This window comes from Cyanistes caeruleus, chromosome 1 (genome assembly GCF_971803275.1).
Source record: "Cyanistes caeruleus chromosome 1, bCyaCae1.hap1.1, whole genome shotgun sequence".
NCBI lineage: Eukaryota > Metazoa > Chordata > Aves > Passeriformes > Paridae > Cyanistes > Cyanistes caeruleus.
The window spans coordinates 47,830,757-47,846,190 of NC_141701.1; the positions used below are offsets into that span (position 1 = coordinate 47,830,757).

General features: G+C 39.0%; 1 protein-coding gene across 30 annotated transcripts in view; it reads right to left on the bottom strand.

Annotated features, from left to right (window-relative positions):
• The window catches only part of GREB1L (GREB1 like retinoic acid receptor coactivator), a 134,218-nt gene that overhangs the window by 61,971 nt on the left and 56,813 nt on the right, over positions 1–15,434 (bottom strand). For all 30 annotated transcript variants that reach the window (XM_086890734.1, XM_086890712.1, XM_086890627.1 and 27 more), the window contains one exon: positions 13,055–13,158. The gene's annotated coding sequence lies outside the window, so the exon portion shown is untranslated. The remainder of the gene's footprint in view (positions 1–13,054; positions 13,159–15,434) is intronic.

The window sequence follows — 15,434 nt, forward strand, 5'->3', positions numbered from 1 at the left end:
GTGTACAAACCCACAGCTACAAAGTGTGTTAGGGAAAAAAATTACACTGAAGCAGGTTGCAGTAAGCTAAAGCCTGTGAGGTGCCTTTGAAAAAAAGAATTGATGGGTATCAGCTAAGAGACTGAAATATTTATTTTATTGAAAGCAGTGATGATACTTCCATAAATATAAGTGAAATCATGACAGACTACTATTAAATTTCATGCAATAAAATTCAATTTTTCTGCTATTTATGTCAGTTATGGTGTGGTTAAGGTAAGATTTCAGGAATGTATTCAAATGAAAAGACTTTAATCAAAACACCATAATGAAAATGAATCTACCTTCATGAATCAGAAAATTTTCAATTCCCACAGCACAACATCTGCATGAAGTCTGGTCATTCCCCAGGTTTTCTACAGCCTACCTGTTGTATAAAATCTATGACTATTTTAATTTTGATGGGAAGCTATTAATGAAGCATAGCACACATACACAGCAAAAATGCTGGCAGTTTGGTTTGCTTCCATGGCATCTGTGCAAGGAGACCTGCCTGTGGATGGAGACTGTCACAGCTATACCTGAGAAAGCTGGTTAATGTTACCAGAGGATGTTTTTAGCTTGCCAAGAGAAAAGAAGATTGCTGGTGGAAATGCCAAGCAAAGAAAAGCTGAGGAAGCACAGGTGGTGAGAGTTCTGGTCCCTTCAGGGTGGAAGCAGAGCAGGGATGCGCCTGTGCAAGATGGGGCAGGCAGAGGTACCGAGGGCAGAGTGGCCGTGGGTCCTGCCGGGCTGAGGAAGCTGGGAGCCCTGGAGAACAGCACGGGCAGCTGATTTCCTAACACTGCCTGAGGCCATTAGGGCAGCTGGGCCTCATCTGGAGTTCAACAGAGCAGGGGCTTTTCCTTCTGCAGGGAAAAGGAGGTGGCAGGAACCTGCAACAGTGGGCTACTACCTGGTTCAGGTTGTGCCATCCTGATCCAGCCTCCCCAAAAGCTAGGAGCACCAATTCAAGGCAGTGACTCCTTAGTGTTCCTACACTTGATTCTACCCTTAAGTGCCTGGTGCAATGAGGCAATGGTTAATTTTCCTGCTTGCAGTGTAAATGGGAGGCAGGCTCCAGTGAGCACACCTCAGCAGCGGCAGAGGAGACAGGAGAATGTGCTTTAAATGGGCTCAAGTGTGCTGAGGGGGCTTGAGGAGGCAGCACAGCCTGCAGGAAAAATAAAGTGATGGAATTTAAAGGGAGGCAAAAAAACCCCACCAAAACACGAAAACCAAACAACATTTCTCTTATTAAGACACTTGCCTGCCATGTCTGCATTTAAATATGACCAAAGCCAATGATTCAACATAACTAAATTAATGCTCATAGTTAAAAATGTTACCCAAATAATATGTCTATCCAGCATTCATTTACCAAATGAGGTCATTAGGTAAAAATAAAACAAACCAGCCCCTTTTTCTTTCTATTGTGAAATTAAGAAAAGGTTTCCTTAAAATTCTGCCCATCTGATGCATCAGTGAGCTTGGGAGGATGTGGGAAAGACATTCCATTGTTGAGTTCATCTGAGCCGATCTGACACAGCGACTGAGAGAAAACAGAGCTGGACTTGACTCAGGAGCTCCTCCCCGATCTCACAAACCTGTTTTTATGCTGCCAGCTCTGGCACATCGGGGCTCACCCTCATGTCCACTGTTCCCCACCCAGCAACATGTCACAGAGCTCTGCTGGAGGTGCACCAAGAGATTTGCACTGGGCAGGAGGTCTGATGAGAGGGTAAATAATTATTTCCACATCTACATGCACACTAATTGTAGCTAGTTCAGCACAGAGCTGGTTAGATTCCCAGCAATGAGCAACCTAATCTGCACATCTCTAATTCAGTATTCCAGCCCTCACCTTTATTTTTACCTGAACCACTGGATGGACACCAGTGTAATTCTTAAGTTGCCTACTTCTCGTGGCAACCTTTTGGGGTCTGTTTTGGATTGAATTCCACAGAATGTTAGTATGTGCAAAGTGTATGTGTATATAGCTGCTATACTTTTTCCTTCCCCACCACCCTACCAAGGAAGGAGGTCAAATTTGGCCAGAGTCCTTCTAAGGCTTCCCCTCTACCTCAACAATTTCCCCACTGTACCCAGATGAATTTTATTTAATTTTCTTAAAACTTACTAGAAGACATTATCAGAATTGAATAATTTCAAAATTAAAACTGAAAGAAAACATGAAATAAAAGGGGAATTTCCTAAAATTTAGATCATCCCCACCTCCAGGCTCTATCACTCTCAGCGTTCTTCTCTGAAAAGATTCAGATACTAAGGCACCACCCAGCTCATCTTCATTGTTGCTGTGCTTCTTCAAAGCAAATTTACTAAACCCACTTCAAGTCGTCTTTGCAGTGGCCCATCATCAAACTAGAGGATTAACCATGAGATTTGCTGGAGAGAGAACTGCCTAACAACAGAGCTGGAAGACAGCCCTCACACTTCAATCTGTCTCCTTAAAAAGACACATAACAAGGCAATTGTGCATTTCCTCTAACCTGACCACTGGTAAAGGAGGATTGTTACTATAGCTTTTAATAAAACAATTAATATGGGCATTCATTGCAGAAAGCAAAACTACAATTAACATGAGCTTCTATCAAAGCAGACAGAAATGGCAATAACAAAAGCAAAGTTTCAAAGAGAATTGATTTTAACACTGCATCACTTAACTGTGTGGTGAAGGACTCAGGGAAATTCTAGTCACTCCTTCAAACCCAGAAGCTGAATTTACAAAAAGACCTTGTCAATTCAAGCAAATAATCTTGTTCCATATGGTCACCCAGATTTCAAAAGATCTGTGCAGAAACATGACATGGGATGTTTGATAAAAGCCAGAGCCCAGGTCCAGCAGTGTGTAAGTACAGTAAACACTACTCACTTTTAGATTAAAAAAAAAAAATAGGTGACTATGCTTCTTTACATTAAAAAAAGCCCAAAAAACTAAACGAGTCACCTCTGAAAAGTGGATCATTACTCAATAACTCTTGGGAGCCAGAACTGCACATTGAGTTGAAGGCTCTGCTAGTAAAAATATAATCAGATCATTCAGTACACCAGATACCACATATTTGGCCTCCAGGTGGGTCATGACCCCAGGGACTTTAAAGGAGAGGAACCGAACTGGAGGATGAGGGTGGGGGTGAGTGTTGTTGTTATGGCTTAAAGCAATTTCACAATTACCTGATAGCGAATGATGAATCTGATGCAAACACCCTCCATTAAGTCAGCTCTATCAAGTCCTTACTTTGTGTTTAACCTAATAATGTAATTGTGTTCTCCAAAACACATAATCTGGCTTCTGATCTGGCCTACCCCACAGAAAAGTTTCTCTTCAAAGGAAAAGAAAGCAAGTTCCTCCACAAAGGCATTGCCAGGCCCAGCACAGCTTCTGTATCTCAAAGGGTTATCTCAGGCAAAGAGAGACCAGGCATCTTTTTGTGTTGCAGAATAACTGAACTGGTTGTTTCAGGTACAGCTAGTGTTTTTGATTGTTTACATCATTCTTAGTCATGTTCTGGGAGTATTATTTTTTTCCCATTAGAGCATCACTAGGATGTATCCTGAACATGAATAAAGCAGAAAGAATGTCAGGTAATAATGACAATAATAAATACATACACACATTAAAAATGAAGACTTCAAAAGAACAGCATCAATTGTAGCTTTCAGTGAGGAAGACTTATGTGTGACTCAAAACAAGATTGTGAGGTGGAATAAAGCCTTACTTCATAACCACAACCCTTTTTCCCCCCCCCACAGTCATTTCAAGGTCTTGAGATTCTTACCCTGTTTTGTCTTCATTAGGGATATTCAAACTCAACTGTAAAAGAGTTTACAATCTTATGTAGCAAGTGACAGATAAATAACTCATTCACAATGTCTTTCAATAAAAAAAATAATTATTAGTTTGGATTTACCCTATTTACAGTGCAGTTTCCTCTCATCTTTACTTTTCCTTTTATTTTTAAGAAAATATTTTTTGCATCCAGTACCATTTAGAGTCTCATCTTTCAGTCTAATGTTGCCACTACTGTGTAAGAGTAATGGGAAGGATCAAGAACAATTTTTTTTTCCCTGATGAGGTTATTTCTCTTATTGCTCAATTAATGGTATCTGTACTTGAAACATTGCATCAGATTATCTGGGATTTGGGCAATTCCTTGGACAGAGACAGAAAAATGCATATACCACAGAGTCACTTGCAGGTTGGTTGTCTTGGTTTAGGGCAAATTTGGGAGAAAACCTAATACAGAGTAATTTCCACTTAAATACAATCAGTACAATGGTGGAAGAAGGCAGCTGTTTCCCCACAACATCAAACAGAGAGCAAATCACAAGTGGTCTTAATACAGAGACTGCCATGCCCTTACTGTTCCATCCCTTCCACTCCAAGACTATTCCTACAGTCCTCAGGATCAGCTCACAAACCAACAAACATATGAAAGGTAAAATTAACACCTGGATGCAGGATGCTGTTACTAAGTTGAACTTACATGCATGAAGCTACCAACTTCAAATCATCCCCAAGTGCTGCAAAAATTATGTCTGAATTGCATTTGTGGAAATTCGATGACCTGGGAGTTTTCAGCTTCACAGAATGAACCAGCAGTGATGTAACACTGAGGCTGGCAAAAACCACCAGGAAACAGCAACTGAAACACCATCTCATCTCTTTTACCTCAAGTTTGAAATGTCTCTTTACTTCTTTTTAGCAGTGTTACCCACAGAGCTGTGCGCACAAAGAGCAGTCTACAACCACGATCAAACACAGAATACATGGAGAGACACAATGGTACAGAAGTCACTGCAAGCTGAGCTGAAGTCAAGTTTTACAAAATGGCACTGGCTTTACTGTTCTCCAGGTTATGGCTCCCACTCAGGGAAAAAAAACACTGCATTCTAGAGAGGTTAAACTCCTACAATACAGTGAAAGGAAAACTGGTGCAGGCAGTGCACTTCCTCTAGTGAGAACTGAGGTGATTTAAGATTAAGCATGTTCCAGCCTTCATTTGATGCTATTTCCTCAAAAAACACATGCAATAAGCAGATGAAGGAAAACATATAAAAGCTTTCAGGAGTTAATATTGTGGATTTAACCTGCTCCAACTGTAAAACTTTTTTTTTTTTAAGTTACTGTGGAGGTTTTTTAGGATTTCCTAAATAAATTTGTAGAATATGGACTTAATTCTTTTAAGCTGCAGGGACCTTTCACGGTATGCATAGGAAAAGGAACATTACTATGCACCCCTAACAGAAGGCATACACTTCTCTTTCAATAGAAAAGCCTTCAGGTGGGAAAAAAAAGGTTATCAACCTACAAACATTGCTTTTGATTTTGAAGTTTAGGTATTGTTAAAAGACTTCATTGTTTTAAAAGGAGTATATGCTCACACAGTCATGGCAGGAATGGCACAAATAAATCACAAAGGAGCACTTTTGAAAACCTCAGCCTGCTTCCTTAAAACATGCATGCCCATACATAGCTTTTCCCACTTATGCTTTCTGTCCTAAATCAACAGGACTATTAACCACATTATTAATGCCAGTTTAATACAACCAAACCAGCAATGATGCTTAATCCTAGCTATAGGGTAAAGGCATATTTTTGCTGTGTAATTTTGATTTTGTAATTAGTTGTAGACATGAATAACAGTTTATTCTTCTAACAACCTGGCGTGTTCCCACAGTCCTGCAGTTACGTGTTTGGATCACCTCTGTGCCCAGCAAACTCATGGAGCAGATCCTCCTGGAAACTATGCTAAGGCACATGGAAAATAGGGAGGTGACTGGTGGCAGCCAACACTGCTTCACTAAGGACAAATCGTGCCTGAAAATTTGGTAATCTTCTACAGTGGAGTTAGAGTGGTGGGAAGGGATCCCATGCAGAGGGACCTCGCAGGCCAGAGAAGTGGTCCCACGGAAACTTCACAATGTTTCACAAACAACACCCTGCACCTGGGTTGGGACAACCCCAGGCCCATACACAGGCTGGATGGGGAATGGATTGAGAGCAGCCCTGAGGAGAAGGACTTGGTTGACAGGAAGAGCAACACGACCCAGCCACGTACACTTGCAGCCCAGACGGATCCTGAGCCCCGTCGAAAGCAGCGTGGCCAGCAGGCCAAGGGAGGGGATTCTGCCCCTCTCCTCTGCTCTGGTGAGACTCCACCTGGAGTGCTGCATCCAGCTCTGGGGTCTCCATCATACTAAGAATGATGTAAACCTGCTGGAGCAGGTCCAGAGGAGGGCCATGAATATGGTTAGAGAGCTGGAGCACCTCTTCTGTGAGAAAAGGCTGTAAGAGTTGAGGCTGTTCAGCCTGGAAAAAAGAAAGCTCCAGGCAGACCTCCAGTGCCTCCAGCTGGAGAGGGACTTCTGACAAGGGCAAGCAGTGATAGAACAAGGGGAAATGGCTTTTAAGATAGATTTACAGTAAGAAATAGGAAGAAATTCTTCACTATGAGGGCAGTGAGGCATTGGGGTTGGAACTAGATGATCTTGAAGGTCTCTTCCAGTTCAACCCATGCTATGATTCTATGAATTCATTTAGCTGCCACTCTTAATAACACAGCAGATAAAATTAATATAATATGTAAGCAATTAATATAATAAAATAAGCACAAATTTGTTCCTCAAATAACGTATTCAAAAGCAGTAACTGCTCCCAAAGCCAATATATTTTAATAGCAACTTTGTTATTCTTAATTTTCGTATACATAAGTGTTCAGTGATTCACTAACAACATATATTCTGTTAATACACAGATCTTATACTAAGTTATTAGCTAACAACTGTATTTAGTAATTACCAATTAAACTATTCAGAAGCATTAGAGATTTAAAATCTATTTATGTAGTTTACAAAAACCTATGCAGTAAACTATCTTCTCAGAAGCAACTGTTAATTTAAAGCTTTGTTTGTAATGAAGATTTAATGTTCATTTCAACAGAACACTGTGTAATGTATTTCACCATAAAAAAAATAAAATTCCATGACTGGGAAGCTCAGTGAATGGTCTTTCTAAATAAACACAAGTCTGTGTTTTAATGCTGGTAATTATCACTAATTGCTGACTTCAATGAATTATGTTTTTGTTTGTTTGCTTTTTTCCAGTTGCTTCTATCTTGAGAAATTGAAAGACAAAGTCACCAGTGTTTCAAAAGAGCCATGTAATGCCATAAAAAGAAGCAATGCTCATGAAAATGAAAGGGATGATCATCTAATAAGCACTTTAGGACTGGGCACCTGGAAGCTGAGCACTTCACCTACAATCCCAGGCACACTTGGAATGCCTTATCAATTCATTTTGTGACCAACTCTTCAACACAACTGGACTAACAAAGATCACCATATGAATCTAATGATATTGAAGTGATTTCCAACTGCTGAGTTTGTTCAGCTTGTTTGTGTTTCTTTTTTTTTCCTGCAAGTTGTCTCTACACCAGTTCTCCTGAACTGCTTTCAGAAGTCAGTATTGTAACATATTCACCTGCCTGGTGTTGCTTTCAACAGGACAACAATGGAATAGGACTGTGCACTATGGCTTAGCATACATTTATATAGTATACAATTTATGTATGTAAACTATTGTAAATCCTTAGGCCACTGGGATGCAAAATTTTAAGTTTTAAATGTCACAGTTAACGCTAATTAGTTACTGTATGCAGAAGGCACCATTTGTATAGGAACTTATGCTTGACATTTTTAAAGACTACTCACCAAGATGACAGTACTTGATAGGAAGACAGAAAAAAACCCTCACTATTAAGATACAGAAAATAAAAGCTAAAATGTAATCCATTTAAATGGATTCATGTAAATGAACAACATCAGACTCAACAGCATTTAAACATCAGACTGTACAGCATTAAAAAGCAAATCCTTTATAAAGATCATTTTGGATATGTATATTTACAATAAAAATGGTTTTCCCAATGTTATTTTCTTTTTTTTTTTTAAAGTTTTCTCATATGAAAGTGCTGCTAAATAAGAAAGGCAAAGATATTTTTATTGCCAAGCAATATAAATGGATCGTTATTCATTTTTCAGAGACTTTAGTGGTTCTGAAAGTTCTCAGTTCTTGAAACACATACAAACTGACACTAATAAAAATAAAACTTTCTGAATAATAGGCATAATGGTAATACAGATTACATTGGCTCTTAAAACTTTCCAAACAAAGATGACCCAGTTCTTCACAAATACCCACTTAATACTTTATTTTTCCACCGTATTCATCTTATCTGATGCATGTTCTGCTTTCTGACAGCTGCAACAGGCTAAAAATAAAGCACTGGAGTAAAACTTTGTTGACATCAACCTTTCCTTTGATGCAAGCAAACTTTTTTCTCCCCTCAAGTTGGTAGAGGTGGGGATATACTATGGCACTTCTTCAAATATGCAACTTGAAAGTAATTTCAGGGTTACCAATTTAAAAAAAAATTTTTTTTTTTTTTTTTTTTGCAGCCAAAGTGTGTGTTTGCCTCTCTACAAAGGATAACACCCTGCATCCAAGTGACTCACACATGGCATTTCCCCCTTCTCCTTCACTTGTAAAGCACTTAATTCTGCCAAAAGCACTATCAAGTCTTGTTCCTCTCCCTCTTTAGACAGATTATTAAAACAATCCCTAACACAGATTTATAGATTAAAAAATAAAATTTAATCAAGAAGAAATAAAGTCAGCCTTAAGTAATTAAACTAACCTTCACTAATGCACTTGGATAAAAGGTTAGGTAAGTTGTTGGTTCCTCACATCATCTGAAAAAGGAATGTTTTTCTCTCTAGAGCCCAGTTTGAAAACAGGCAAGCCTGAACAAGAGTTCTTCTTGGTTTTACAAGGCTTAGTCATCCCTAAAAAGGAACCAGCAAAGGTGGAAATGAGCCCCTCTTCTTTCCCAGAGTGTTGTGTCAAAATGTTTGTCAAGTTCCGTCACAGCAAGTACCTGCACAGGTCTTCCAAAAGTACCATTTTCAAATAAGTCAAAATGATCATGCTTCTGCTCTTTTGGACTCAAAATATGTTTTAGAAAGGAGCAAACAAGATTTTTCTTATCTGAAGCTCCCATGTAGTCACTAGATAGAGAGGGTATCTAACATTTCTGTAGTCACTTTTAGCCCGTGATGCAGAGACAAGAAAAGACCAACACAGCAAAGCCAGCTGCTTTCATGACCATTTCTACACAAAAAACAATGCTCTGAATGGAAAAGAAAACCCTCTATAGGTCAAAACCATAACAATCAGCTTAAATCCACAAGTTATGCCAATTTCCTACCATTCAGACACTTTTTGGAACTTCCCTGCTGGTGGGAAACTGTGTCCAAATTTCTCATAGATAATTTTAGTGGAAATGAACTTCCAAGTGCAGAGTGCTTTGTAGAGTTCTTCCTTCTCCTTTTCTACAACATGTGTTTGTCATGTGTCAAAGCTGACTCCACTTTCTTCCCTCCCCAGAATACCACAAATTCTTCTGTAAAATAAACAAAGTTCTGTCCAGAATCTCTGAAATTACCAGAGGCAACCCTTTTTGAGATCAACCTTTTTGAGAACATCACTGTTGGTCCATCTGCAATATCCCATATTTTAGTTAGGATGAAATTTGCAATCAACAGAACAACACTTGACCACCATATCCAGGGGTATGGCTAAAAAAGAGGAGTTTTGACACTCAAGCTACCTTTTCTAGATATTTAGGAATCTCAAAAGTTATTTGTGGGATAAATGTCCACAAATGACATTTATATAATGCCATTTTGGTCTAGAAAAAAATCCACCTTTATCTTTATTCAAGACAGAAATCCAAAAATTAAAAATCACATACTATTAATACTTAATAGGAGAAGGAAATAATTTTCAATTTCTAATCCTTATATTGTTCTGTAATGCAACTCATCAGCCACTATGATAAATTTGGGGGGGAGGGTAATAGGGGGTTATGCCTTACATGAAGAAAAATTTGTAATAAAATATTTGACTTGTTGGAGGCATCAGATGTGCTTCTCTATTTTTCTTCCTGAAATCTTAATGATGTTTACAGGCTGGACTTGATTTACGTGCAACGTAAACATGCTAGCACAGGCAATCTTGATTCCCAAAGCTGCTATTACAGTTTAATGAGTCAGCAACACAGAATATTTACAAGGTTCTATGCATTCTTAATGGCATGCATATAAAACTTCCAGTAAATCCTGACACTCAAGAAACTAGTGCTCAAAATATTTTTCTGTGACTGTTGCCACAGTAGAATAAAAATGCTATGCATAAAATTCTCACTGTGGGCTAAAACGTTCCTAAAAAACACAAAAACCCCAAACACCTGATAAATACACAATTTATAAATACTGAACAATTTTCTCCAGTAGACAGGAAAAAAAATATATTAACACATCTAAACCTATTTTACATATTCTGAGTAGTTAAATCCTGAAGTTTCAAACAAAATTAAGCATTACAGCTCAAGTATGTACTCTTCTAAGCAGTTTAATTATACAGATATAGCACTTAATTCATGCAATTAATTACATGGATGCTTATGTAAAATGTAATAGTTATTGTCTGTAGGGATAAAGCTGAAAAATAATCTAAGACCTCTCATTGAATTCCTACAGCAAAAGCCAGACCAGTATCATTGATAAATAAATCACTTAATCCTTTCTTCATTTGCCATCACCCTATTGCAAAAGCATGAAGCTGAAGCCTAGAAAGTCAAAGCTAAGGCCTGACCTTCCATCCCTATCCTCTCTGGCTGCTCCCTTGTGTACCCCTCAAACACATGCCATCATTTCCTGATGAGTTTAGAAGGGGTTATCAGGAGAATTTCAGGACATGTGTCAGTTTTGTGGCAACCTGAATGCTATACAAACATCTTCTGTGTTTAATAGGCGATTTGTATTTTAGTAGGTTTATCCATTCCCAACTTTATTTGTTTAAAGGTGCCTTAACCTTGACATAAATCAATGCTAAGCATCTGTATGGAGTACTTTTGAAGAGTTTAAAAATTAAACTCTACAAAGAGCTCTATTTTGCCAGGAGGTTTCTTTCAAAAATAAGCCAAATCAACTTGTCGACTTCTTTGTTCACTTTCCCCCCCACCTTGAAAATTATGCAGTTTATTATTTTTCACTCTTCCCATAGAGTTCTTCTAAAGATCATGATGAAACACCAGGCTGACCGCTATAAAAACACCACCACCACTGGCTCCCAAGTACCTTTTTCTTTCTAACACAACCACGAGTGTTTGCGTAAAACAGTAGGGCCAATGAGTCAGAGGCCCTGGGTCATGCCTTGCAGCAACCCCCCCTTCCAAAGGAAAACAAAAAGCACTGAACCTTTTCTGCCACATGCCCAGTCCTTCCCCCACCACCTCTGTGGTGAAGACAGCCATTATTACATTTCCTTTCGGGTTATTTACAAGGTCTTGGCTCTGACATTGATTTCTTATCTGTTTCTATGACAAATGTTAAGTGTTAATAAGCTGTCCTTTTAAAGAAAGATAATGCTAAACAAATTATAGGAATTAATTACCCCAAACCTATTCTTTATTTCTTTTTCTCGTAAGCATTAAAAAAAGAACACTAAAAATCACTCAGGACCAGAAAAAAACCCCACATTTTCTTTTTCAGCCAATTAATAAGTGTTAGCAGATTAAAGGAAGTTACATTTTAAGCCAGGCAGCACCCTGAAAATCTAAAGCAAACTTGTCAGGGAATATAGAATAACCAGGCAGGCACAGCTCCCTTATGAACAGATTTTTAAATTATAAGCGAAGAGTTACTTAGCGCTTTTTCAGACATTTTGTTCATGGTTTAAATTTTAGGATAAAGGGTGAAAGTTTTAGAAATCTTTTCAGTTACAGAACCATTAAAATGATAAACATTTGAGATCCCAAAGTACACTTCTACTCTAACTGTCCTTTCAGACCTGCATTGACTGCACTATAATAGCTGCCAACATTTGGTAAGGATTAGCCTTTCATTTAGACAAAAGCAAGCATTCCTTAGCTAAATCAGCACTTTTTGCCATCAGACTCATAAAACCTTTTCACAACACAGTTTTTCAAGAGAATCCTTTAGGGTTTTAGGATGCTGCTCCTTTTACTAAGTAACAAAATACACCCCAGGGTGTCTCATTGACCGCACTCAGCTGTCCTTTGACCTCTGCAATTGTTTAGCCTAACTTCAGGGCCACAGAATCTGCCTCCCCCCCATCAAAAAGGCTAATGTTGCTTCCTCCTAGCACCTGGCGAAGCAAAATCCTAGAGGTTCCCCCCTCTTCCAGATTATACCGTGTTCCAGATGTTGCCAAGCAAAATGTTCCTGCAGGCAGGTTTTGGGAGCCCACAAGCGCCACACAGAACCTGGGCTGTGGCCATGACCCCCTTGCTCTGCCCAGGGCTGCCCTTGCCCCCAGGGATACAACAGGTCATAAAGCAGGAATAGATCTTCAGCCTTCTGGGGACACTGGCTATTTAAATGCAACAAGAAACTATGTGAGCCCAATATTGTGTACTGAGGCAAGCCTCCCCCCTCTCAGAAGTCAGGAAAAAAAAGATGTGTGAGAATCTCAGTTGGAAGCACAAATCTATCCCAATCATTACAAAGATCTGCATTCTTCTTCCCATTTGTTTTAAACCCTTTGAGAGGACAAATAAACAAACAAACATTCACCCTTCAAGTGCATAAAACATATATTTAGCTAGTTGCTTAGGTATTTGCAGAGCCTCTAAGTAAAACAGCAGAAGATTGTTACAGCTTCAAAAGAACTGCCATTAAATAATGAAGTTGACCTCATTGTGGGTACATAAGAAAAAAATGGAAGCACAAATCAGCCCTCTGTTGAAGGCTTTTTGATTATCTGAACTGGATTTCATGATTTTTTTTTAAAGAACTTGGACATTTTACATGCCTGAAGCAAAAATAAAATTATTACAGTCCACACTGCTCCTAAAATGCAGACAATGGAAATGAAAGCAGAGATGCTGATCACAAACATATTGTCCATTAGGAAAAGCAAGTACAGTACCTTCTCAGATTCCTTTTAACCAATTTGAAATGCAGTCATGATTAAAGGATGTAGCTAAGAGTTGGTGAAGCTTTGCTGCAAAGTTGTTTAAAACTCCTGAACACCTGAAAAAGAAAAAGGGAGAAAAAAATCAGAATGACTCATGCCAGCATATAGTTTATAACAAAACAAAAAACCCTCCATGTGGAAACCCAGTCTAGGGAGAAAAAAGGAGGGCCAATGACTTAAAAAATTTAGAGGAATACTTGGTTGAAAGTGCTTGGTTGCTTCTCTATATTCGACCAGAAGTACAAACTTCGAATTTGCACATTTTTGGCACTGTAGCCAAAAAACAGTGACGCTGCCACTATATGACAGATTAGGGATTTATCACATTAATATGATAAAATTAACTGTTGCAGAAACATTAAAAAAAGAAAGATATGATAATGCAGAAGTAATTCTTTTGCTATTTATAAAGAAACAAACTAAATGGGTGCAGCAGTTATCTACCCTGGAGATCAATGTTCAAAATGAAATCAGTTTGCTCTCCTATCTGGCTTTTGATAAAAATTTTGAAGTGAAAACTTTATTAATAGAAATTGCATTTTATAAAAGGAAATACACCTGAAACACCCCAAGGAACGGCAAAAATGGTAGCAAGCAGCAAGCAAAAGAATAACTCCTAAAATACCTAGGGCTGTACAGAACACCAATTAACAACAGGAAAAGCGTTAAATTAAGTTATCATTGAGTGCACTTTGACAAGACTTTCTTAGGCAGACAAACTGGTTTGGTTTCTCAATAGCAACAGACCATATTTTGCCAAAAGATTTAAAGGAATTTTCCCAGGTGCTTGCAATGGGATTTTAAGGCTTAAAGCTTGGAGTACAGGCACAGGCCCACTGGCAAAACCAGAACGCAGCCGTACACCCAGAATTCAAACTCCAGGTTCTAAAATTAAAGGCCTTAAAGCTTCCTTTCCCTCCTCTCAATTTTAAAAATCAGCCTGTGTAAGAGAGCAGCTGAAACCCTCAGCTCCAGCTCAGGAAAGGTTTTGGGCAGGATTGCTGTGCTGCAAAGAAAGGCACTAAACAACTCTATTGCCAGGGACCACCGATGCTGCCTGGCGCATCCCCACCAGGCTGGCAGCGGCTCCGGCGGAGATGGACAGCAGGGATAACGCACACAACTCCTGACCAAACTGTAGGGCTCTGCAGTGATTGCAGAACGTCAGTAATCCAATTCCAGCTGCTCCTGGCTCGAAATTGCTATTTTTCAGACACGTGCTGAACATTTCACCTGCTAGTAATGACATTTTTGTATTTTCTTCTAATTACACTCAAAGCTAAGACCTTTGGCCCTAGGCCACAGACCTCTATTCAGGCTGCACACATTCTCTTAAAGGCCCTGAGCCTTTGTTGTCACTCTCGGTCTTTCATCTATTATTTACATCCATTGAGAAGAGAGATACTCCACCATTTGTGAAGCTTTAAAGCTTCTAATCATCTTAATTTCTTCGCCTTTCAACCAGTGCTTCCCCTTATGGACCAATGCCAACAGTGTGACAAAATAATTTTTCAAGCCAAGATCCTCCTGGACCCTTCCCAAACCTTGACACACACTGGGCTATAAGTGCCTTTTGTCCTTTGCTGGCTGCTTTTGCAAACACAGACCTTTGCTCAGCTTGGGGGTGGGGGGTATGGATCTGCTTGTCAGTGCATTCGAGGGAGTTTTCTTGGGGTTTATGTGTTTTTGCACCACTTTCTCTCAGTTAAAAAAGACTAACTCAATTAGTCAACCTAAATCAGGGATGCTGGAGGGAACCTTACCTCTTTTAAAAATATTAAGTACCTTCTGAAATACCATTCAATTATGAATTTTAAATTTCCACTTTTTTTTTTTTTCTGAAAGGAAATATGCTGATATGCTGCTTTGGTTTTTATACTGTTATGTATGCTCACTCAGAGCTGACGGATTGTCACACCGTGTTTAAGACATACTGTTAACCCTTTTCCTGATTATTGGCAACATTAATTTGACCTGACCATATAACATAATGCGACAAGAAATTTTTTTTCATCTTATGTTCAGGTCATCTCCTTCTTATCCTCCATTATTTGCAAACTAAATAGGAAACAAATCAACAGCATTTTTTCCAAGATGCACAAGATCTCTTCAGAATTCATCAGCCACCACCAATCATCATTACCAAGACCTGTGAACTCTGCTAACGTGATCCACATCTTGGCTCTTTCTTCCACTATGGTCTGGCTTACTTTTGATTTTTAACAGTGCTTCCTTGTTGTCTGTCCCCTCTGAAAACCCCCAACCCCCATGTCTTTTCTTATTTTTACCATTTGCTTCAACTAGCAGTTCACTTGAGACTCATCCATCTTAC